General features: G+C 44.6%; 1 protein-coding gene and 1 non-coding gene across 7 annotated transcripts in view; one reads left to right on the top strand and one right to left on the bottom strand.

Annotated features, from left to right (window-relative positions):
• The window catches only part of SLC4A4 (solute carrier family 4 member 4), a 190,580-nt gene that overhangs the window by 92,376 nt on the left and 73,375 nt on the right, over positions 1-24,829 (bottom strand). The gene's annotated exons all lie outside the window — the stretch shown is intronic.
• TRNAI-GAU (transfer RNA isoleucine (anticodon GAU)) lies at positions 5,665-5,738 on the top strand. Its single transcript has one exon. It is a non-coding gene; the product is annotated as a tRNA-Ile (tRNA).

Genomic DNA, 24,829 nt, shown 5'->3' with positions numbered 1-24,829 from the left:
GGTTGGATGCAGAGCAATGGTGGGAAGAACCAACTGGGGAACCCCCAAGGGAAGAAGGCTCAGAGCTTGGGGAGTGGTGGTGGGACAATGATGAGTGGTCAAAGGGAGAAGACTGGGAGGAGGTGGTTTGGAAACTGAGGAGGTAACAGGACTTAGTGAGCTGGGAAAGTCTGTTGGAGAGAGAAGTCCATATCAGAGGCAGAAGCTGAAGCAGGAGGGTAGGAGAGAAGCCAAGAGGCAGAGCGGAGTCTCCCCCTCCTGCTGAACAAGCTCCTTTCCCCAGTGGTCTCCCAGAACCAGAAGAGACATGGAAAGGGAGGAGAAGAGATTGGCGATGTACAGGCACAGGCACAGTCTCTGTTTGCTTGGGGGGGGGGGAACCCTGGAAAGGAGGCATCTGTGGGGAAGTGGGGGCCTTCAGTCTTAGCAACTGTTTTATGGGGCAAGACCAGCGGAGATGAGTTGCTGTGCTCATTAGGCCTGACACTGCTCTGCAGACCCTGTTTTTGTGATAAGGAGTTAACTCCAACTTACACAGTGTGATTTACTCCTGGCTCGCTCCTGACACAGCCTGATGCAACTTCTCTTTTGCACCGCTTTGGCTGAAGCCAGATAGACAGACAGACAGACAGACAGACAGACAGATGGCATGGAAGGATTTAATAAATGCACTGCAACACATAGGAAAACAAATAAAGCATTGGTTATCGACTTGAAGATAACAGCACAGGGTTAAATTTGATGTCTATTTGAGAGGCTCCAGCAATGCCAGAAAAACGGGTGACCTAAAGTCCTATTTTCAATGGCCTCCTTTGGGCAAGAGGAACGGAGAGTTCTGCTAAAAAGGCAACCTGGACAGCACTAGAGGAAGTGCCTGGCATCGTTTAACTGTGACTCTTTCAGGCCACTTTAATGAATGGTGGCAACTGTCTCCAAATACTGAATGAGATCTGCACATCCTCTCCTCTCTCCCCTAGACAGTCTACGTTTATTATCACTTTGTGCACTAAATTCCCCTCTCTGGAAACAATATTTCATTTTGCAACCTGCAGTATCCCAAGGGCCAAAATTAGGGGAACGAACACACACAACGGAAAAACAAAGAACCTGGCTATATTCTGAAAGCAAGATGGATGCATCAAACAGGAAAAACTCATAGAAAAGATATTCTGTAGAATTAGGAGGGGGATGGTGAGCAGGGCCTCAAAAGCTTTGGCTGGTAGGAAGGTGTTTGAGGACAGGGAGTGCTGAGGGTTATGCCACACAAACAAAAATGAGAGGGCAATATATCCTGCGAACAGATGGATAGATAGGTAGATAGGAAGTTGTCTTGTGCCAAATGAGTTCATCTAGCTTAGCATTGTCTACACTTTTCTGGCAAGAGCCCTGCTTGGAGATGCCAGAGGTTGGATCTGGAGCCTTCTGCATTCAAAGCATGTGTTCTGCCACTGAGCTGCAGCCCTTCCCCTGAAGCAGTACATCTGAATCTAATGAGTGGTGCAGCGGTTTCATTTGGAAACAGGAGAAGGGTTTCATGTCAAGATGTACAATGAAAGTCTCCCAATTTGGAAAAGTCTGCATGGCAAGAAGAGGAGAAGGAGAAGAGGAAGAGGTAGAAGAAGAAGAAGAAGAAGAAGAAGAAGAAGAAGAAGAAGGTTAAGCTACCATGATGATGTGCAGAAAGCTTTTCTTTTCTTTTTAGACAGCAGAGGGGAACCTTCATACAAGTTAAATTATAGATAAACTGATATTCTATGTAGAATGTAGGGTCTATGTAGAAACGTCAGATCTTATGGAGGACACATTGTGTTCCTTCTGGGGTACTTTAACCACCTTTGGTCCCCACCCTGCACTCAGTTCTCAGTTGTGGGTCCTAGAATCATAGAATTATAGAGCTGGAAGGGACCACAAGGATCATGTAGTCTAACCCCCCTGCAAAGCAGGAATATTTCACTCAACATGGGGCTCGAACCCACAGCCATGAGATTAAGCTCTACTGACTGAGCCGTCGGCATGCAACAGCAGCCACACCCTGGGAAATGGCTTCTACTGGCTGGCTAAACCAAGGGAGGGTAGCTGATGGGTAGCGAACCTTCAGTGAGTTAGGGAGGGACTTCCTCTGCATGCGAAGACAAGCTCTGGGAGATTGAGTGGATGAGACCAATAGCGGGTCCAACGATCAAGAAGGTTGTTTCTGCAAGTGCAGAAGTGAGGGGCAGATGGGGCTTGTCAACCTAGAAAGGCAGCCCATCTAGGAGAAGGAAAACCGATCCTGAACCTCTGCTGCCTTGTGGGATATCTTTGCGAGAAGAAAAGGCGAAAGAGAAAACCCTAACAAATCCAGAGTGAAGTCCTAAGGCAGTCTTGTACACCTCCTTCCAGCAGCTCTTGCAGCCAAGCTGATGCCAAACATATTGCTCTGCTTTCCTTTGGACCACATCAGCAAGGCTGAGAGGAAGGTCCTGTCGTCTGGGCAGCTCAGAACCTCCATACACACTGCCAGGCTTGTGCCCCAGGGAGGTCACTTCAGTGCCGCTAACGAAGTGGTTTTACTTCACCCCCAGAGGCGCACTCCATTGTCTCTTGAAATAGATGGATGCCAACAACTGCAACACCTTGCATTTCACAGTCTTTTGTTATACTATTCATGAATGTGTGTTGAAGCATTTTAGCTCATTAAAACCAGGGCTTTCTTTCAGGAGCAACTCATAGGTCCACGTACCTACAGGACCGCCTCTCCTGGTATGCCCCGCGGAGGACCTTAAGGTCCACAAATGACAACATTTTTGAGGTCCCAAGTCGCAAGGTGGTTAGATTGGTCTCAACTAGGGCCAGGGCCTTTTCAGTACTGGCCCCAACTTGGTGGAACGCTCTGCCACAAGAGACTAAGGCCCTGCAGGACTTGACATCTTTCTGCAGGACCTGCAAGACAGAGCTGTTCCGCCTGGCCTTTGGTTTGGACCCAGTCTGACCCTTATGTTTCCCTCCCCTTACGGTTTTGATCTATGGGCTACTTTTAAAATGAGGCTGCGTTTTACATTGCATTTTAACCTGTATTTTAAATTGGGGTTTTTTCCCTATTATGTTTTTACTGTAATTTTGCTGGTGCTAGCCGCCCTGAGCCCGGCTCTGGCTGGGGAGGGCGGGGTATAAAATTATTATTATTATTATTATTATTATTATTATTATTATTATTATTATTATTATTATTGGAACTCGGTTCCAGCACGTCTCCATTGCCATTCTAAGAAAACGAAGGAGGTGTTCATAGCGAGTTCCAGCATCTCTTTTTCTAGCAAAATAGTACTGGTTAAAACTAATGCTACAACGACACTGCTAAGCTTCAAGGCAGCATTAGTCAACAGGATACCTGTTGGATCCCAGCTCCCACCCACCACAGACCACACAAACAACGGTCAGGGACGATGGGAGTTGTAGTCACACAAATTGGCAACTTCAGCTTAAAGCTGTCAGCAAGAGACTTGCTTTTGTTTTTGCTGACAGACAGACAGACAGGCACAGCTTTCCCCTCTGGAATTCGTCACCCTGCCGAAGCAAAAGATCAGCGCTGCGCACCATTAAATTTGGGCAGCAATACACACCTCCTAATTAATTAATTGCTTTGCACATTTGTGAAGGCTTTGTCAAGTGGCAGACAGAGCCCCCGGTTCATCTGTTTCCCTGTTAATGAGGCATCACATGAAAAGAAGCCACACCGTTTGGCTGCCACTCCAGAAATGATTTTTAAAAATCTTTTCAGCAAGCCTAGATTCCGGACATTCAGATGCATCCAACATTAATCAGAGTCAAAGCAGACCCGCCCTTTGAGATAAACAGCCACAGCTAACTTACACCTATTAATTTCAATGGGTCAACTCTGAGCAGAAATTACTTGGATGTAGTCTACATAATTTACCGTATTTTTTGCACCATAACACTCACTTTTTTCCTCCTAGAAAGTAAGGGGAAATGTCTGTGCGTGTTATGGAGGAAATGCCTACGGGTGGCATGCCTACGGATTTTCCTCCTCTAAAAACTACGTGCGTGTTATGGTCAGGTGCGTGTTATAGAGCGAAAAATACGGTAGTTATGTACACTTTAGTTATGTATCTGTATTGGATTTGAATTGACTTTATGTATGTGCTGCTGTTCTTTCAAACTGCAGATAGACAGATGTATAGACATTTAGGGAGTTACAGTTTTTATATGTGAAACTATTTTAACTGTTTTTACATGAGCGACAGTTCTACGTATGTTTTTACTGTATTGTAAATCGTTTTGGGAACAGCGGCAACAGCACTTGTTTTGAAATTCAGGAAATTTTATCTGTATAACATTGATAAATATTCTACTGTCTTGTGGTGTTCCCAAGACGCTATTATGAAAATATTTAAAATTCTTTCCCTGTTGCTAATGAGAAATGTACCTTGTCCTGACCTCCAAGGCTGATGTAGTCCATTTCATGACTATTTTTTAAATAAGCTCGCTGCATCGAACCAAAGTCTCATTTAGGTGTTGGTTATGCATGCAAAGAACTCTTAAGTTCCTTCACCCATCGGCTAGCTCTAAGTGGTGTCCTCTTTCTCTTAGAAGGAAGAGCTGTGGTTCAGTGGTAGAACATCTGCTTTCCATGCAGAAGATCCCAAATAGGACCAGAGGCCCTGCCTGAAACCCTGGGCAGATGCTGTCAGTCAGTGCTGGCGATACTGGGCTAGATGGAACAAAAGCCATAGCACAGCTTGCTACGTTCCTACATATTTTTATATTCTGTTTAATTCCATGTTGAGCACATTTCTGGTGCTCTTTTCTGGTGCTGCTATGTGTCCTAAGGCTACGGTATGGAGTGGGCTGTTCTTGAAATGCTGCGTGGAGGTCAAAACTAGTGGGGCTCTCGTCTAAATGATGGGTTCCTTCCTGTGCCAATGCAATCTACCCCCCACCCACCCACACCTAAAATTAAGCTTTTTTCTGCAATCACAGCTCAGTGGGAAAGACAAACTCTGTTAGGAGTGCGGCACATGCTCCTAAATTTAATAACCCCAACTTTAGCTCTAAGTGGTTTGGCGCTATGTGCTTCTCTTACCACCCAAAGGCAGCCCTTGAGTTCTAAATGAAATGAAATAAATCTGTTCCCCAACTACAGTTCAAATGAAATAGTGACATTTCGGTTGTTGAACATGAGAGAAACAAATCAAGTTCAAGATCCACTTCTTTCCATACAATTTGTTCCCAGCTCTCCCAATCGATTGTTGCATAAAGCTCTTTCGTCTGACCCACATGTTTTAGTTTTGCTACCTAATTTCACCCAGGAGGTAGGAAAATGCCCAAAAACGAACCAGGCCTTAAGGAACTTAAGAAAACTTAAGAAAAGCAAAGGGCACAGCATCTTGTTCTCACAGTTGCCAACTAGATTCCAATGGAAAGCCCAGAGGCAAGACATGAGCACAGCAGATTTCTTTCGCCATCTGCAATTCTCAACAACTGCTTTTAAAACAAGCTCCAAAACTTCTCAGAGGAACAGAACAAAGATGGTGAACATAATTTGTTTGCAATGTTGTGCTGTGTACCAGGTAGTATAGTCTCTGGTTAGCTACGACAGCTTCAGAAGCCTTACTTATCACTTGGTACTAGAACCTTTGAAGCAGAGATGCAAAGGACTGAGCACTCCCAATAGCTCAGCTGGTTAGAGCGTGGTGCTGATAACACCAAGGTTGCGGGTTCAATCCCCGTATGGGACAACTGCATATTCCTGCATTGCAGGGGGTTGGACTAGATGAGCCTCAGGGACCTTCCAACTCAACAGTTCTATGGAAAGCATATGCTCTTGCATGGGCTGTGGCATATCCCTCACCAAACTACATGGATGATTGAACTCAATGATCTTCAGAAGGGGTAGGCAATTGATAAGACAAGCAAGGTCTCTAGATGATACTCTCATGCACACACACTGTATGAATATAGATTCATTCATAAAAAACAAAAACCACTGGAATAGTTGTTGTTGTTGTTTTACATCCTGCCCATCTGGGCGGCTTCCAGTGCATAAAACATAGTAAAATGTCAAACATGAAAAACTTCCCGATACAGGGCTGCCTTCAGATGTCTTCTAAAAGTTTGAAGCTCTTCGTCTCCTTGACATCTGATGGGAGGGTGTTCCACAGGGAGGGGAATTTCTCAATGCCCACCATTGCTCTGTACTCACACTACGCCCAGGTGAACAATGAAAAAGGAACCAAGTGTGCTCAACTCCCTAGTATCATCTGCCTCCGTTCATTAAGAAAAAACAAAGAGGCCTTGGTGACCTTTGGGTAGGAGCAGCCAATTAATAGTTCCTGACGGACAGCGTTTCCTCTTCTACAGTTGTTGTGATGGGGAAGGGGAGACCGTGAGGCGCTCTGTGCTTTGAATGAGGGCAGGTCCCTGAATGACAGCTCTCTGTTCTGCCTGAGCTCATTAGTGCGGATTCAGAAAGGTAGGCTAGCGAGGTGCCAAACAGCAGGTGTTGCAGCAAAATGTCAGTGCCAGAAATAAGCAACTCTGGGAGGAGAAGAGAAGCAGAGATGAAAAGGGGAACAATCAGATGGAACCGAAAAACAGGCCAAGAAACCAAAACAATTGTCAGGAAAAGAAAGAAAGAAAGAAAGAGAGAAGAGAGAAACAAATCCGTAAAGAAAAATGGTTTGCAAATGTTGTCCTCAGTTTTGCCTTGAGGTGCATAAAGTAGATCCTGAGGATTAACGGTTGATTCTGCCAAAAGGGAGACCAGGAAGGATCCAAACAGCAGGTGCTGCAGCCAAATGTCAGCGTCGAAATAAGCAAACTCTGGGAGAGGAAGAGAAGCTGAGATTAAAGGAGGCTGCTTGTGGATTAGGCCTAAGTGGAAAAGAAATAAATATATGCAGGATGAAGAAGATTCTGAAGCGTTGTGCAAACAGCTTACATGAACACAGGAAGCAGCCTTCCACAAAGTCAGAGGTCTGGCCCATCTAGCAGAGTACAGTGCTACCTCGGGTTAAGAACTTAATTCGTTCTGGAGGTCCGTTCTTAACCTGAAACTGTTCTTAACCTGAAGCACCACTTTAGCTAATGGGGCCTCCTGCTGCCGCTACGCCGCCATGCAATTTTTGTTCTCATCCCGAAGCAAAGTTTTTAACCCGAGGTACTATTTTTGGGTTAGCGAAGTCTGTAACCCAAAGCGTCTGTAACCTGAAGCGTATTTAACCCAAGGTACCACTGTACTGTCAACAATGACTGGCAGTTGCTCTCCAGGACAGCCCCTAGCCCTAACTACTGTAGAAAAGCCAATGGCTGAGCACTGCCTCACACATATCCAAATGCCTCCTTTGGCATTCCTTTCCAGTGTGAGAAGACAAAGGGGAAGAACAAGAAGAATACAGGAAGATCCTGCTGTTTATACAATGGCCAATGGTTCATCTAGTCCAGGATCCCGTTACAATGGCCAACCAAATGCCCAAATGTGGGAAACCCCTAGCACGACGTGAGCACAAGAGCACTCTCCCTTGATAGCCTCGTCCTCCATGAGTAGCCATTGATAGTGTTTCCGTCCATGAAACCATGTTTTATTATGGCTTTTCTTGCAGATCTGCCAAAAGAAAGCTTGCATTCCGGCCAAGGTCAATGCACACATGAACGTACATGGACAGTTGCACACTCAGTAGAGATGGGGGAACAGAGAGACGTATCTGGACAAAAAATGGAAGGAAGCGCTCCTTCCTGTTTCTTCAAATGTCTAGACTTTCTATAAAAGGGTACCTTGGCAGAGAGAGAGGTAGCACTTTTCAAAAGTTAAGGAAGTTGTATTGAAGGCAAAAAGACAGCTTTGTGGAACAGGTCTGGTCCTCGGGTTCACAACCCCTGCTGAAAGTCCTACCCATATATTGATGGGAAATGAATAGGAAACAACTGGGAAATTGTTTTGTGTGAGCTGTACCACACATAATGTTAGGATGCAACAGAAATTAAGGCTTTGCTTGTTATGATAAAAATTACTCAGATTACTTGACATTCAAGGGCTTGTTTTATCTGTCATTCAGCATTATACAACTGAACCAACAGGATATTGTGCTCTGTATTCTATCACTCCTCTAGCAATATTGATTGAACTTCAGAATTAATTATCTACCCGAGTTCAATAAGTAAGACAGATGTAACAGGTACACTGAGAAAAATGAAACTTTAGGTGTGGGTGGGGTTAGTTTCGAATTTTATCAGGCACGCATGGATGTGATGCCTTAATTAGCAAATCCTTTAAAATAAGTGCTTATAGCTCTTTTTTAAACATGGGATTATCCTTCAAACACAAAAATCTATTTTGGGGTGTGAGCAGCAAGATGTGAAGAAAACTATCCTGTGTGAGAAAGAAACAGAAGCATAATGATATGCAAAACTTTTAGGAGGAAACTCTTTTAAAAGCGGGGGCTATGACAAAGCTCAGTGGATATTTTTACACACTCATCCTCTGTTTATGGTAGCAAAGAAACGAGATTCCAGGTGCAAAGCTGGTTTGGGAAAATTATAGTTATTAGAAGAACAAAAACGTGCTTGTGCCGCTGGTGCCCTTTCTTCCGATGGGTGGAATTCAACATATCCATGTGCTCAAAATGTGATAAAAATAAGAAGTACGAGGATTAAGTGGGGCGGAGAGAAGACTTAGGGCCAAGAAGCACACCAACTAAACAGCAAACTGTCACCTTGATTTTGCTGCTTTTAGCCAATGTCTTGCAGAAGAAGCTCAATCAATATTCCTATTTTTACCAGCATTCCCTATTGTGCTAAATCAATGAGCACGACACTCATTTGTGAGCAGTCAGATAAAATAAAAGAGTGTTCTTGTAGCCCTAAATAGATTGCACAATATAACTCTGCAATACTGAGTCAAATGAGCTGTCCACCAAGCTCAGCATTATCTACATAGACCAGCAGAAGCTCCTCCAAGGTCTCAGGTCAATTTCTTTCCTCAGCTCAACCTGGACATGCCAGGGATTGAACCTGGAGTCTTCTGCAAATCAACCAGATGTCTTGCCACTGAGATACGTCCTTTCCCTAAATGTTTGAGAAGCCCCTGTCCCAGCATCCCCACTGCAAGATTTTGACTCACAATAAGGCCTTTAATTTTAAATAGCATTATTAGAGGATAGATTCTGCAGTGAACTTGAGTTGCCCTGGCCTGTTTAGACTTACTCCCACCTAGACAGCTGTAATACAATAAAAAACACACACAACCCAAACCCATTTAATGGATTTCCCCCCCTCCAACCTAATTACAGTTCCACCTAAGCAAGCTTTTTCTTCTTCAAGCTCTGTTAATGAAACTTTAGCAATTACCGCTTTAAGTAATTGCATGGCATTTAGAGAAGCATTTTACAACCCATTTACATGTCATTTTCCTGGTGCTTTAAGAGTAAATTGGTGGGGGTGTTTTTGGTTCGGCACTAAATAGCTTGTTAGTTATTAGTCAACAAGGTAAGGAAGAACAGCTGGGAGGTCATGTTTATGGCAATTTGGATCACATAAAGCAACAATTTGCAATTTGCAAGCCTCCAAGCTGGTACCTTCTGGATTAAGCATGGATCTTGTGATTACCCCATAGTTGGGTGTAGAGGAGGAAGGTCATAAAGGAGAGGAATATTTTGACAACCTTCCAGCTGAAGGAAAAAATGTGGACAACCCATTAACGGTTTCCACTTAAGCCTTGCACAAGGGATGGAATAGGAAGAAAAACAGGGGCACTAAGGAGAAACGTAACTTTAAATAGACTCAACTTAAATGGAGGAAAGCAAAAGAAATAAGGCCTACATTATGCCATACAAGTAACAAAATGGATGAATGAAAAGAGAGAAAGAAGAGGTTTAAGACAGACTTTCAATATTGTGCCCCATCACAAATGTACTGGTGAGTTTTGATTATTTACTTTAAAGTTGTTGGGGGTGGATTTTAGAACAGAAAGGGAAGAATACAGAAAACGTGTGGGCTTTCTCCCAAATTCACTGAAACCCATGAAGGTGTACCCAATTGTGCCTAAAGTCAGATTTTGGTGTTATTCAAAGCACTGCCAAAAAAAAGTTGGGCACCTTGAATATTGGGATCTTACTTATACCCCGAGAGAGAGAGAGAGAGAGAGAAGGAAGGATGCTATATGGGGAGATGACTGTGGCAGGGGAACATTACAAAACTTTTTGAAGTCTGGTGTACCAAAGAGAACTCCAGTTATATCAGCTTGTAGATCTTCCAGGAATTCCTGACAGAATTATACAGTTCAACTTCTGTCTGTTCTGCACAGTTCAAAGCACAGGAGCTGAGAAGCAAGATATTCAACAAGACTTTAGCCCACTGCCAAGCAACTTGCTGGAACTCACAAGGGTCTCTTTGTCTTAGATCGCCCCCACCAACCTTTTCTGAACACATGGGAAATTGGGAGGCAGGGAATACCCGTCTGCAGAGGGGCAACTAAGCCGAGCTGCTTGGCAGTGTTGGATCCCAAAGTCATTCGGTCAGTTGAACCCAGGCAAATTTTCAATATGCATTGGATTCTGCACACAGCTCTCTGCTGCTCCTAACAACTAGTCTTTTTTGTCTTTAACGAGGGATTGTGTGGGGGAGCATATTTCTCGAGCTAATACCTTAAAATCCAGATAATCGTTTAAAAAAAGCAAATCTGTAAGTACCCAATATATGTTAATTGCTCGTTTTCTTCTCTTGTTGGCATGTCATCAAGAGTTTACATTAATATGCCTATAATAGGGATGAAATAAGACCTCAACAGTTATTGAAATTCCCACGTTTTATTTTGCGGAGGGGGGCAGCTCCTTTCCAAAGACTACACTTGGACTACTGCAATGCGCTCTACGTGGGGCTACCTTTGAAGGTGACTCGGAAACTACAACTAATCCAGAATGCGGCAGCTAGACTGGTGACTGGGGGCGGCCGCCGAGACCATATAACACTGGTCTTGAAAGACCTACATTGGCTCCCAGTACGTTTCCGAGCACAATTCAAAGTGTTGGTGCTGACCTTGAAAGCCCTAAACGGCCTCGGTCCAGTATACCTGAAGGAGCGTCTCCGCCCCCATCATTCTGCCCGGACGCTGAGGTCCAGCGCCGAGGGCCTTCTGGCGGTTCCCTCATTGCGAGAAGCAAAGCTACAGGGAACCAGGCAGAGGGCCTTCTCGGTAGTGGCGCCCGCCCTGTGGAACGCCCTTCCAGCAGATGTCAAAGCGATAAACAACTACCTGACATTCAGAAGACATCTTAAGGCAGCCCTGTTCAGGGAAGTTTTTAACGTGTGATATTTTACTGTATTTTTGGTTTTTATGGAAGCCGCCCAGAGTGGCTGGGGAGGCCCAGCCAGATGGGCGGGGTATAAATAATAAATAATTATTATTATTATTATTATTATTTATTATTATTATTATTATTATTACACAGTAAAATAGTTGATGTCACAGGCTTTAAAAATAATAATAATAATAATAATAATAATAATAATAATAATAATAATAATAATCCAACGACACAATGTTGAGGTTCAGCCTTGCAATCTGCGGACAAACAGGTTACTGCAAACATAACTCTTTTATCATTAATGATGGTTTGTTAATCCACAGCTAGCTACAGAAATGTAGTTTCTTCTCCTCCCACGGCACAAATTTCCCCCTCTTGCGCTCAGGTCCTGCTTAAGGGTTTTCTGCAGGCATCTGGTTAGCCACAGCGAAAACAGGATGCTGGACTTGGTTGTCAATTGGCCTGTTCCACCAAGCATTCCTTATGCCCTTATCCCTAGGGCAGATATCTCGGCTTAATAAACCCAAGATTCAGATGAACCTGTTGCCTACACATGCAGCCACTTTGCTGCTCCCTCTGTAGTGAGAGAAAGCCAAGAAGCCTCCAACTAACCACAGTTTCTAAACTGAGATCCCACAGTTACCAGTTTCAGAACAAGTCAGTACATCAAACCATGGTTTGAAGTTTAATATTCTGGCTCATTCTGAAGCTGGCAATCATAGTAATGGTTAGTGACAAAACAGGAAACTTTGGTTAATTAGAGGTTTCCTAGTTCAGAATCCTGGGAAGCGGGTGGTGCTGTGGTCTAAACCACTGAGGCCAGGGCTTGCCGATCAGAAGGTCAGCGGTTCGAATGCCCGTGGCAGGGTGAGCTCCCATTGTTCGGTCCCAACTCCTGCCAACCTAGCAGTTTGAAAGCATGTCAAAGTGCAAGTAGATAAATAGGTACCACTCCGGTGGGAAGGTAAACGGCGTTTCTGTGCACTGCTCTGGTTTCACCAGAAGTGGCTTAGTCATGCTTGCCACATGACCCGGAAAAACTGTCTGCGGACAAACGTCGGCTCCCTTGGCCAGTAAAGTGAGATGAGCGCCGCAACCCCAGAGTCGTTCGCGACTGGACTTAACTGTCAGGGGTCCTTTTTTCAGTTCAGAATCCTAGAATGGTTACTGATGCTGCAAAGGGAGGACCAAAGGTCCATTCATATCTCAGATTATTAAGGTGAGGAGCAATCGACTGGATGTAGCTATTGAAGGTCACCTAGCGGCTGATACACGCAAACCCACTTCCAGCAACGAACGAAGGCTGTGAAGTGACAAGTTTTCAATGCCTGGGCAAGCTGCACATTGTCAAGACTGCAAAGTGTTCCTGAAAGCAAAACAAAAAAAGGGAGAGAAGACAATTTTCTTCTCCACTGGTTTATGAAGGTGCCATGAAGGTAAAGCACTGAACCCTCTCGTGGATGCACTGCAACACAATAATTGCTTTAGGAAGGTCAGACAAGCTGCATCCAAGAGAAAGTCCTTATTCAACAAAAACGGGGATGAGTGCACTGGACACGTGACAGCCCACGGAGATACACTGGCTAGGAATTTAGGGGTGTGTGGCTTCCTTCAGGAAAGCAGCTTAAAAGCCCAGAGAACCCAAGGCAGCTTTTCAGATGGAGCAATTGTACTAGAAAAGATGTGCAGCTACAGTGCTCTGACATCCACCAGACACATGCAGCATAAAGTTCTGTATTTGTTTTTGGATCAGTGTTCTACAGGCTTTAGCCCCTAGATGTTGTTGGACTACAACTCCCATCATCCTCAGTTATAGCTTAGCCAATGGTCAAGGATGATGGGAGCTGTAGTCCAACACCACCTAAGGAGCCAAGGTTGAAGGACACTGTTCTAGATGCTAATGCTGACTGGTCTCCACCCTTCCCTGCTATGTTTTTATTCATTTAATATGCTTCTTTCTCACCCATTGGTGAAAGACTGGGGGTGGCATATTCAATGTCCCCAGGTGGTCTCCTACACCAAGTATTCATTATGTCTACACTATATAAGTGATAGAACATGTCAGGAAAGCAATAGGTATCTATCACGTTCGGAAGGGCACATGGTGATGAACCCATAGAAGTTTCACTCAATGGCAGAATCTGCTGTCCAGCACAGAACTGTGCATACTACTAACTTCAGCTTTTTAATCTAAAAAAAATATATTGCATGTTTCTAGACCCTGTGGCTGATGGTATCACCAGGCATTGCCCATATATGTGCAAAAGGGCTTAGGCAGGACTTTCTGTGGTCATGGAAAATGGGTCTCTCTCATTCTTTCATTCCTTCAGTGTAAAAAAAAAAAAATTCCACGTTCTTTGAAATCATCAGCGATGATTTGTGTAAAAATGTTCAAAATAGTCACAAGGTGCAAATGTACTATACAAATTGAGTGTTCGCAAAGTACACACATAGTGCACTTCAATTGTTCAAAGGGCCTTTCATGCAATCTTAGTAATCTTTACAAAGAGCCCTGTAAAGTAGACTGCTTTGATTATCCTCATTTTGAGACTGGAAGACTAATGACTTAGCTTATCTGTACCCAAAGAGCTTGTCATTCGGTTGCAGTGTGAACCAACCATTTCCCATCTCCCACAAGCCCAATTTGGTTAGCCAATGTTTGTTTCCTTTTTTAAGTCCACAGGTGGAACCATAACTAAGGGGCAGGGAATTCAATTCAACCCAAATTCATATTCCCCCTCCTCACAACTCCCCAAATGCTACGCATTAACCACAGATGATGCTGCAGTATGCCTAGGGCTGAGTCAAGAGCTCAGGGCAGAATTTTCAAGGCAAAATTTTGGAGTAATTGCAGGAGAGAGGAAAACCATGTTGCAATTCCCTCCAGCTCCCACTTTCCACTGCAGCTAGTTCTGCTAGCACCCTCCCCAAAAGTAACCTATTCACAAGGGTATTTGTGGGGCAATCCTGCCCCCCAGCAGTCAGAAGATTCGCCACCAGTAACCTCCCTTTCACACACACAACTGAGAATCCCTGATATGCCCCAGCCCATTCTCACTGACTGCAAATAGTGTGCAGAGAGGGACATTTAAGGTTCAAGCTTTGTTTACTTGCTCATTCCTGGTCTCCAGCGCTGCCTTGAGGATACTGGCAATGATTCTAATTACTTCTTCTTTCTCTTTTTAAAGACCCATGTTGATGCTGAACCTGATGCTGAAGAGCAGGCCTTTTGGAACAGGAAGGGGGTGAAGCCACACTGTATCAGCATTCTTGGGCCCAAACCAGTACAAGCAGCCAGTGTTTCCAGGTAACTACAATCTTTTTAGGAATGCGGGTGGCGCTGTGGGTTAAACCACACAGCCTAGGACTTGCCGATCAGAAGGTCAGCGGTTCGAATCCCCACGACGGGGTGAGCTCCCATTGCTCAGTCCCTGCTCCTGCCAACCTAGCAGTTCAAAAGCACGTCAAAGTGCAAGTAGATAAATAGGTACCACTCCAGTGGGAAGGTAAACGGTGTTTCCATGCACTGCTCTGGTTCGCCAGAAGTGGCTTAGTCATGCTGGCCACATGACCTAGAAGCTGTACGCCGGCTCCCTTGGTCAATAAAGCGAGATGAGCACCGCAACCCCAGAGTGGACCACGACTGGACCTAATGGTCAGGGGTTCCTTTACCTTTACAATCTTTTTAATAGCAACAATGAGTGTCAGTTCACACAGCCAACACAGTCCAATGGCAGCTGCCTTCCACGGCTCCACACAGGGAAGTTGCAACAAAGAATTGCTTAGCGGATCGATTCCCCAGATTGCATGATTCTTTACAGAGTAGACAACCCTATACTTGAGTTTCCCTCCCCAGTGGGACTGACACCATGCAAGATCTGACAGCTGCCATGTGGAAACCAAGACTCAACGACTGACTCTGGATCCCTGCATGGTGCTATTTCTAGAATAGATAAGTGCACAGCTTGTACATGTCCCCTAGGTAGGGATTTCTTAGCTTAGTTCAGTCACTACTGCTTTGGCACAGGTCCCCTCATCCATTTACTTGGCTTTTACCAGAATTGCTAGTGGGGTCATGGAAAGTTTGACCTTGCATAGATTTGCACGTCCTGAGAATCGATGGGCTGTTGCAGGAGCAGGAGGGGATTCCCTGGGGAGCATCAAAACAGGAAGGTACTGTCTTGGCTGCTTAGAACTAAATTTGAATCCAGATAAATTTATGTGTAGAGGCTAAATTATAACAGTGCATTGCATCACTTTAGAGCATTCAAGCTATTTAATATACAGTCGTACCTTGGATCCTTAACGCCCTAGAACTCGAACGTTTTGGCTCCCGAACGCCGCAAACCCGGAAGTGATTGTTCCAGTTTGCAAACATTTTTTTGGGAACCCGAAGGCCCGACGGGGCTTCTGCGGCTTCTGACTGGCTACAAGAGCTTCCTGCAGCCAATCAGAAGCCGCAATTTGGTTTTGGAAGTCGAACGGACTTCTGGAACGGATTCCGTTCGACTTCCAAGGTACAACTGTACATTATCTCAGTAACCAAAAGAGCAGCCCTGTAAGGGGTAAGTATTATTATCCTACATTGCAGGTGGAGAAACTGAAGCTTGGAGAGCCAGTGTGGTGTAGTGGTTAAGAGCGGTAGACTCGTAATCTGGTGATCCGGGTTCGCGTCTCCGCTTCTCCACATGCAGCTGCTGGGTGACCTTGGGCTAGTCACACTTCTTTGAAGTCTCTCAGCCTCATTCACCTCGCAGAGTGTTTGTTGTGGGGGAGGAAGGGAAAGGAGAATGTTAGCCGCTTTGAGACTCCTTCGGGTAGTGATAAAGCAGGATATCAAATCCAAAATCCTTCTTCTTCTTCTTGGAGAAGGCAGCTTGTCTAAGGGCATAATCCAAACAATGACCCACTCTCAGCAGGTCACTGCAAAGTGTATGCTGAGCCCAGCCACTCAGAAGGTGTGGGGCATTCAGCCCTGAGGCCAACACCAGCTCCAGGCTGATGTAGTGGTCAAGCCCAGATCTGGGCCAATGATGCCACTGTGTGCCAGCAGCAAGACCAGATTGGGATAGAGTGGATTCTGGGCTGACTCAGCCCTGCCCCATCTCCTCCATCAGGGCTTTCTGCTGGGATCTGCCAGTGAAGACTCCACAAGTGAGCATCCTACCAACCCTCATGTTGGGTGACTAGCAGAAGAGCAGCTCAGTGGAGAGAGACCTCTGCTTACTCCAAGCCCCAAGCCGAGCACAAGAAGGGGCTGGATTGCTTTTAAAGGCTACTAAGCAAATGGGGAAGGCCTAAATCAGAGAACTTCCAGCTGGCACACTCAGCCACTGTGCTAACCCTCGTACACAGTCACTAGTTGTAACTTTTAACCACCGAACCATAAGCCAAAACCACAGGTCTGATAGGGCCAAGCCACACATGAGATTAATTGACCTTAGGGGCTGCTGTGCCTCTTTCTTAATGAAAAGCAGGTGCTTAGGGCCACAGCATAGGGAAAAGGGAATGTACTAAATAAATACAGAGGCAAAGGCAGGTGTGCACATAGCCTGTGTAGCATAGCAATGAAAAGCAACTTCCATGCACAGCAGCGTTCAAAATTCGCCAGGGGCATTTTGCACCTGGCTATCAGCCGCTTGCGACCAAGTAAAGATGACCTGGTAGCAGGATGGCACCTGACGTCTCCACCATCTGGAGGTACATTCCTAGGGATCCCTGAATCTTGACCATGTTCAAGCACTAGCAACACATCCCATAGAATTCTACCCGTGATATTTTTACCTGCACAATCAGAACGAATTTCAGGAACCCAAAAGTCGTATTGAAAAATACACATGGCCCCAAAATGGCAACTAGACATTCTGTTTTGGCAACAGTAACCCTGGTTTAAGGAGCCATTTGGCCCCTAGCTTATATAGCTGAGTCTCTAACCCTGATACACAGTAACATATGATGTGGCCTCGAGGATCACGATAGCGCATGCTGAAACAGGTGAGTACTATGGAAAATTACCACGTGTGCTGTCATTAATTTTTTTTAAGCAAGTGCATTTGTTCTTACAAGCGTACCAAATGCTGAGGTCGTGTTTTAAGAGCTATCTGGCCTTGCCCTACATGACTGTATCCTCCAAATGAGAAAACAGATGATAGCCTTATAAGATAAGGCATACTAAAACAATTACAACACAGCGTATTACTCATTGACTAAAGATATCAAAAACCTTTCAGAGAATACCGGTTCTAACACACTGCTGTGTGTCAGTGACAAACCTTGGCTAAACCCAAATTCCCCGTGCCAACTCAGGGAACAAATTAAAGCAGCTAACTCCTAATACTGTCTAGATACCATGCGACTTCAAGCAAAAAGATTTCCCTAGGCATTCAGTTAGCAAAAATTCTAGCCCATCTGGGGCCACCATAATATGAAGCAAATGTTTCCATAGACTTTTATGTTTCATAAAAAAAAAAACATAGAGTTGGAAATGACCCCAAGGGTCATCTAGTCCAACCCCCTGCAATGCAGGAATCTCAGCTAAAGCATCCATGACATGTGGTCATCCGACCTCTGCTTCAAAACCTCCACCAAAGAGAGTCCACAACTTCCCATTCTGTTGGATGCCCGCCCACCTCAAGACAATACTCTGCCCCTCCAGCGAATGCATTGGACAGGGCAGACAGAAACAGCTCTCAAATTAGGAAAAGCAAGGTCTTAACCTCTCACTTCCTTGTGGGAAATGCAAACTGGTCAGCTGGAAAATGGCACACAACTTTCACAAACCACTCTAGGCCTGGGCAATCTTTGGAGAACAGCACTGGCCAGGCGAACAGCAGGATGGGAGATTCAGCTTCTTAACTGGTAGGGACCTTGATCAGCAGGAAACATAAGGTTGCCCCAGAGGCCTCCCCCCATCACCACATGAAGGAGCACTTCTAGGTGAGTGCAAACAAGAGTGGGAAGAAGTAGACATAGTTTGCAGATCACCAGCTGGCCAGATCTGCATGGGGCAACAAACCCACTTCTTATACCATAATTAATGTTAAAGTTTTCTGCATTTCAGGTGTAGGACAAAACTAATGCTAACTATGGTATAAGAAGTGGGTTTGAAATGAATCAGCTTCATAAACCATGGTTTGAACTTTACATGTTTCAACACATCATAGTTAAAGTTAACCACATTTGTCCATGTTTGTCACAGTCCGGTTCACAGGCGATCGAAGTCCCGGCTGGGGGCGTCGGGACCGGGGGCAAGACGGCGGAGTGGGAGCAGGAATGGGAGTCCAAAAGCTAGGAGTCAGAAAGCCAAGAGTCCGAGGGTCAGAGAGCCAGGAATCAAAAAGCCAAGGGTCCGAGGGTCAGGAAGCAAGGAGTCACGAAGTCAGGGGTCCGAGGATCAAGAAGCAAGGAGTCAAGGAGTCAAACACAGGGAAAGTGTTGCTGTGGCAAAGAGCTGAAGGGGAAATGCTGACCTTATATCCCTTCCCGGCTTTTGCCACGAGGTGCTGTGAGTTACTAATCGGCCTCACCTGTGTGGCCATGCCTTGTCTCTTCAGAACAAACTTAGGAAGGCCCCAGTCCTGCAGAGTCCTATTGGTCACAGGGCCTGGCTTCTGCACGCACACCTGACAATGTTGGACATAACACTAAGCTGTAGTTAGTCCCCCAAAAAACAAGCAACCCTGAGCTATGGTTTAAGTGAAGGAATGGCTAAGCTGTAGCCCTCCATATGTTGTTGGATGATAACTCCCATCATGGCCAACGGTCAGGAATATCAAAAGTAACAGTGCAACATTTAGAAGACCAGAGGTTAGCTACTTCTGGTTTATCATCATGTCCAAACCAGGCTAAGGTTTTTCCTTTGTGTCTCATGAAAAGCTTTATCTGCCAATTCAAGCAGATCAAGCTTCTGGTAAAAGTACAGGCGAAGGTGAAACCTCTGATCAGCTGGCAATGCTATTCCTGGTGGAAGTAGAGATACTGGTCAACTCTAAGTCATCCCTAAGTCAACAGCTAATATTGTTATTTGAATTTGGAGTTCCCGGATCATCACTCCTGAACTCACATAGGCAGCAGCAGTAGCAACAAAAATCAGTGCCAAACACAATTTGGCCCTAATTGCAAGGTTTAGACAGCCCCATAATCAGCTAAAACTATACCCGTTTCTTGTATGTGTGACTGCTGTGCTTGATCACAGAGGCATTTTCTACCAAGAAAATGACACATGAATTCAACTATAGCAGCCACAGTTTCTGATTAACTTCCCTCTAGAAACAAAAACAACCGTACAAATGTACTCAGGTATGATTATCAAGAGTTCAAGGCTAACTGGGCACACGTGTTAGATTTCTTTATCAATGAAATGTTTGCAAACTTATCAGATAAGATGCTAACATGAAATCATTTATGCTTTCCTTCCGGCATAGATCTATCCCCACTGATTCCCATTTCTGCTTATTCTTGAGCATTCCTTGAAAGCTTCAGATAAGTTAGACACATAGGACCCAGGAATGCATTTGGTCTAGAATACACTGATTCAGGATAGAAGATCGGAGAAGACCAGAGGAGCACAAACTACTTAGGGGAGGACTGAGTAGGGGAGGGGCGCAACTGTACAAATTTGTACAAACAGTACAAATTATGGGGTAACCAACCTGGCATCCCTAAAATGTTGCTGCATTACAACTCCCATCATCTCTGACACAATTGGCCGTGCTGGCTGAGGTTGATGAGAGTTGTGTCCAACAACATCTAGAGAGCCACAGGTGGGCCAACTCTGCTGTGAAGGAAGATCAGCAATTAACACGTGCATATTCGGCATATGGTATGCACTGTGCTCAGCTAATGACTATATATGCAGAAAAGCCAAATATCCCACCAGCATGGGAAAACCTTTCATGGGGAGTCATCAATTCTGCTTAAAATTTAATTGCCAAATTGCTCGTATTGTATTTAAGTTGCACTACAGAGTCAAAGAGAACTTGCTTTAAAGGAGGCATGTTTGCAGCTGCAATCTCATGCTAAATGATTTGAAGAAAAAAAAAAACTACGCACAGGCTCACATTAGTACCCTTAGGTCCATTTTCAACAGGGTTATAAAGGCCTATTATCCAGAAAGAAAACAGAGCCCTTTTTATCACCTGTGTCTGTAAGGAATCCCTCCGACTTCACACCAAAAACACAAGGAGCAAATGGAAAGGAGAGCTTCTTTTTCTTGCCCATGAGAGCATTAACCAGCAGGGTCATTTAACTTTAACAGCAGGTGGGGACATTGGCTCAGCCATGATGGAGAAAAAGAATCGACCCCAACCTAAATCTGATCCGCTGTGAAGGTTGCACCCTGCAGTGACAGTGTGTCATCACCCTAACTCCCTTTCTGCAAGGAAATGGGTTCCAAAATAACCGAAGGGCTGGTTATTTTCACACAAAATAACAGGGGAAGCACTGGAAATCAGAGCGAGCTACAAAAGGGATCACTAGGGAAAACACTGAAATCTTACTCTCTTTCTAGAGAGAAGCATCAAAGCTATATAAAGCTCATGGTCAACTCTCCCATGAAAAGGCAGCTCTACTCATCTTTCCATCTGCTCATCATTCCAAGATCAGTTTACAGTAAGTCCTGCAAAGGATATCTTGTGAGACTGTCACTCAGACCAAATCTATAGACAATGGGGAAATGCCGCACAAAATGCACACACACACACACACACACACACACACACATACTTGTGTTTCCCTTATCAGAATATCAACACCTCTGTTTGAATTCCCAAGACTTTTCCCACAAAGTAAATATTTATGTAGAGCCAGCAATTGAGCACTCAGCAGTGCAGAAAACCCACAAGGACTGCCCTGAGATTTGTTGGTGGAAAAATCCAACAGGCATATCTACAAAAAAAAAAATCTTTGATAGTCATGTCCCCACCACAGTAAAATCTGGAGGCTGCAATACTATGATGGGGGCGTCTGGGTTCTCCTACAGTGAATGCTGTTTTCAACTACCAATTTCCCAGGGTTCTCGGGGGGGGGGGGTGAGCCATGATAGTTAAACTGATACAAAACTACAATTGGTATTTAATGTTCAGAGAGCCTTTCTATCTACTTTTCTATTAGTTTAACTCAGAGTGGTCCAAGGGCCCTCGCGGACCTTTTTGGAATCTCTTGGCAACATTTGATCCCCCCCCCCAGACCAGGGGCCACCAATGTTGCACCCTCCAGATGTGTTGGAGTACAACTCCCATCATTCATGACCATTGGCCATGCTGGCTGAAACTAATGGGAGTTGTAGTCCAGGGACATCAGGAACCTTGTTGGATAATTATGATTATTGTTGTTGTCATTATATATTGAATTTATATCCTGCCCGATACCCAGGTCTCAGGGAGGTTCAGGGAATAAAATCAAAATATAAAGACACAAAATACATAATCAAAATAATCCTGCTTTAGGCACACTAAAAGAAATCTCAAGGGCTCAGTGGTAGACCATTTATATGCAAAAGATGCTGGTTCAATCTCCAGCAGTTTGGGGGAGAAACTCTTGCCCCCAAACCCTGGAGAGAGCCAATCAGTGCATAGATAGTACTAAGCGGGACAGACCAATGGTCTGACTCTGTGTAAGGCAGTTTTCTGTGTTCCATTTTGAACACCACACTCCATCTCAGGAGCAGGGGAGAAATCTGGAAGATGCAGCTGTGACTCACCCACCCCACCTGGCATTCATTATTCAGAAACTGCCTTTACTCTCACTGTGACCCTTTTGGAAGGAAGGTATCAAACCCCTCTCAGCCTGGAGCATGGCACCTCCTTGTGAATGTTTTATCTGTTGCCTTTATGACTCAAGGCCTTCACAAACTTCCCAGGAACACCCACACTCACCTGAATCAATAAGCACACAATTATTACGATTCAGACAACAATACGGCTGTCAACAAGGCTCTCTTCCCTTGGATGCCACTGCAAGTCACCATATCAAGGCTCCACTGTGCAAATTGTTGGTACTCCTTCTCTGCAGGGAGGGCTGAATACTCTGACATCCCCTTTGATCAGGGAGCCTGTCTATTGCAGAGTGCAGATTTGTTTATTTTAAAGCGATCCTGAGTTGAATGAATGTGTTGGTCTCTGGATGCATACACAGCAAACATTTAAAGCATGTGCCTTCCGCCAAAGAAGCATCTAAAGCTTGCAGAATATGCTGGGAACTGTAGCTCTGTGGAGGCAAACTATGGTTCCCAGGCTTCTGTGTCCTGGGGTTGTAATAAGTCATTGTTTTTCCATTCTGCCCTGTATCACTAACATGCAGAGCTGTTTCCATTCCACTGCGGTTTGCCTTCTACCAAAAACTATGTTAATTGTCTCACTGTCTGTTGTGGTGGAAGCACATACCGTATTTTTTGCTCTATAAGACTCACTTTTTCCCTCCTAAAAAGTAAGGAGAAACGCGTGTGCGTCTTATGGAGCGAATGCAGGCTGCGCAGCTATCCCAGAAGCCAGAACAGCTTTCGCTGCGCAGCAATCCCTCTTATTGTTCTGGCTTCTGAGATTCAGAATTTTTTTTTTTCTTGTTTTCCTCCTTCAAAAACTAGGTGCGTCTTATGGTCTGGTGCGTCTTATAGAGCGAAGAATACGGTGACTTATACCAGTGATGTAATCAATTTTGTTAACTGCGCAAGTTGCATTGCCTTATGCTATTCCACCACATTCATTTCAACGCAAAGGGAACACAATGCAAATAGGGAAGGAGAAACATAATCAAGTTATGCATCATTTGTGGACAGAAAGAAAAAGCAACAGTGAAAACTATTTTTGAGTATCAGCTAGATTGATTTCCGTTCCAGGTATGGGCCAAATAAGCAAAGCTTTCCCATTAGGAAATAACAGCATTGAGATTTTGCTGCCCTTTGCCATTTTGCACCCACTGAATTCAAGCAAGGTTATTTTTATGGGAAGAGAACCCTCGCTCCCCTTACCTGCCCCATCACAACATTTCTATAATGTGTTGAACAGTCAAATATTCCAGTTCAAGAGCCACCGCTGAAATGACCGGATACGTTCTCTAAAAAGGAGAACAGCATTTATCCAAAAATGTGACTGCTTCCATGCTACAACATGCTTTCTGCACACTGTGCCATACACATTACATGTCAGGTTGTTTTATTCCCAAACTCTTTGTAGAAATCAGGTCTACACACACACACACACACACACACACACACAATTTCACTGTGACATCTACTTGCAGCATCTCAGTGCAGCGGTAAGGCAGTAATTAACCCACAAGGCTACCATCTGCGCTCAGAAAGAACACGGCAGACCAGAGGAGGTTAGTAGGTCACAGAGGTAATTCCGGCCCCCACCTCCCAGGCACACGTGTATGATGCTCTTGAAAGAACAATCTTCCCTCCTCCGAGCCACCTTCTTACTGCTCTTCGGACCTGTTCTCAGAAGCTCCAGCCTTTTTTCATTCAACAGGAGAACCTTCTTACCTAAGCTACTCACAATGATGCAGAGACTTTGCTTCTGCATTTTTCTCTTTAGCAGAACCCCCCACGACCTGCAACTTGAAGAAGCCATTTAATTAAAGACATCAGAAAACCATAAAACCCTATTCTGAAAGCTTAAGCTACAGAACAAACCTGGAGACTAACAATCATTGTCTTCGTTTTGATGGGTCAAGCTGAAAGAGGTATAAAAGAGGTGTTTTGTTTTCTGTGAGGTACAGAATCGTTCCACTGTTGCTTCTGGTAGGTTTTGCAGGGGGTTGGGAACTGCTTTGGCCAGAAGTGGCAATGCAAGAAAATAAAATTAATATGTATATCTCATGCAACAACACCTCTCAGCACACCACTTCTGCCTCTGCTTCCAGCTTCGGTTGATCTATACAGATCATGTAGGTTTTATCTGCCACTTGAGTTGACAAATAAATCAATTTCAATTCACTAAGCACAGGCTCAGTTTGACGGAAAAGAGTAAGGACACACTCAAAAGTCAGCAGAAGCAGAGGGAGTGCTACTTCTAAGGGCCAGGAGAGAAAAGAAGGCAGCTGAATACTCTACAACCAGACACAATAAGTATATGTTTTAACCACAATAGCAATTATTAGTGCTGTCAGTCATTGATTCAGGTGCCTTTTGAGAACGATTAGACAACTTCATGGAAGATAGGTCTATCAATGGTCTGGCCCACACTTAAAACCACATCATGGTTTGTGCAGCCAAAGTGTGGTTTGTTGAGCAATTGAACCTAGCCCAGTAGACTAGCCATAGTTTGTTTACTAGCAATTAACCATGGTTTGTTTACTGGCAGCAAACCCTGATGTGAAACCATGGTTTGCTATTGGCTTACAAACCACCAGGCAAGAGCGTTGCGCTTACACCTGGAAGGCTTCATTCATTATTTTTCAAAGAAAACTTTGGAGGCATTTTGCAAGTAACACAGAATAAACGTTAGCTCGAACTCACAGCCAAGCCACATGCCAACAGCTTTCCTTCCATGCTGGAAGGAAATAACTGGAAATCCTTGAATTACTCCTGC

This window comes from Podarcis raffonei, chromosome 9 (genome assembly GCF_027172205.1).
Source record: "Podarcis raffonei isolate rPodRaf1 chromosome 9, rPodRaf1.pri, whole genome shotgun sequence".
Taxonomy (NCBI): Eukaryota; Metazoa; Chordata; class Lepidosauria; order Squamata; family Lacertidae; genus Podarcis; species Podarcis raffonei.
The sequence above is the reverse complement of the archived record's forward strand: the minus strand, read 5'-3'. Positions and strand labels throughout refer to the sequence as shown.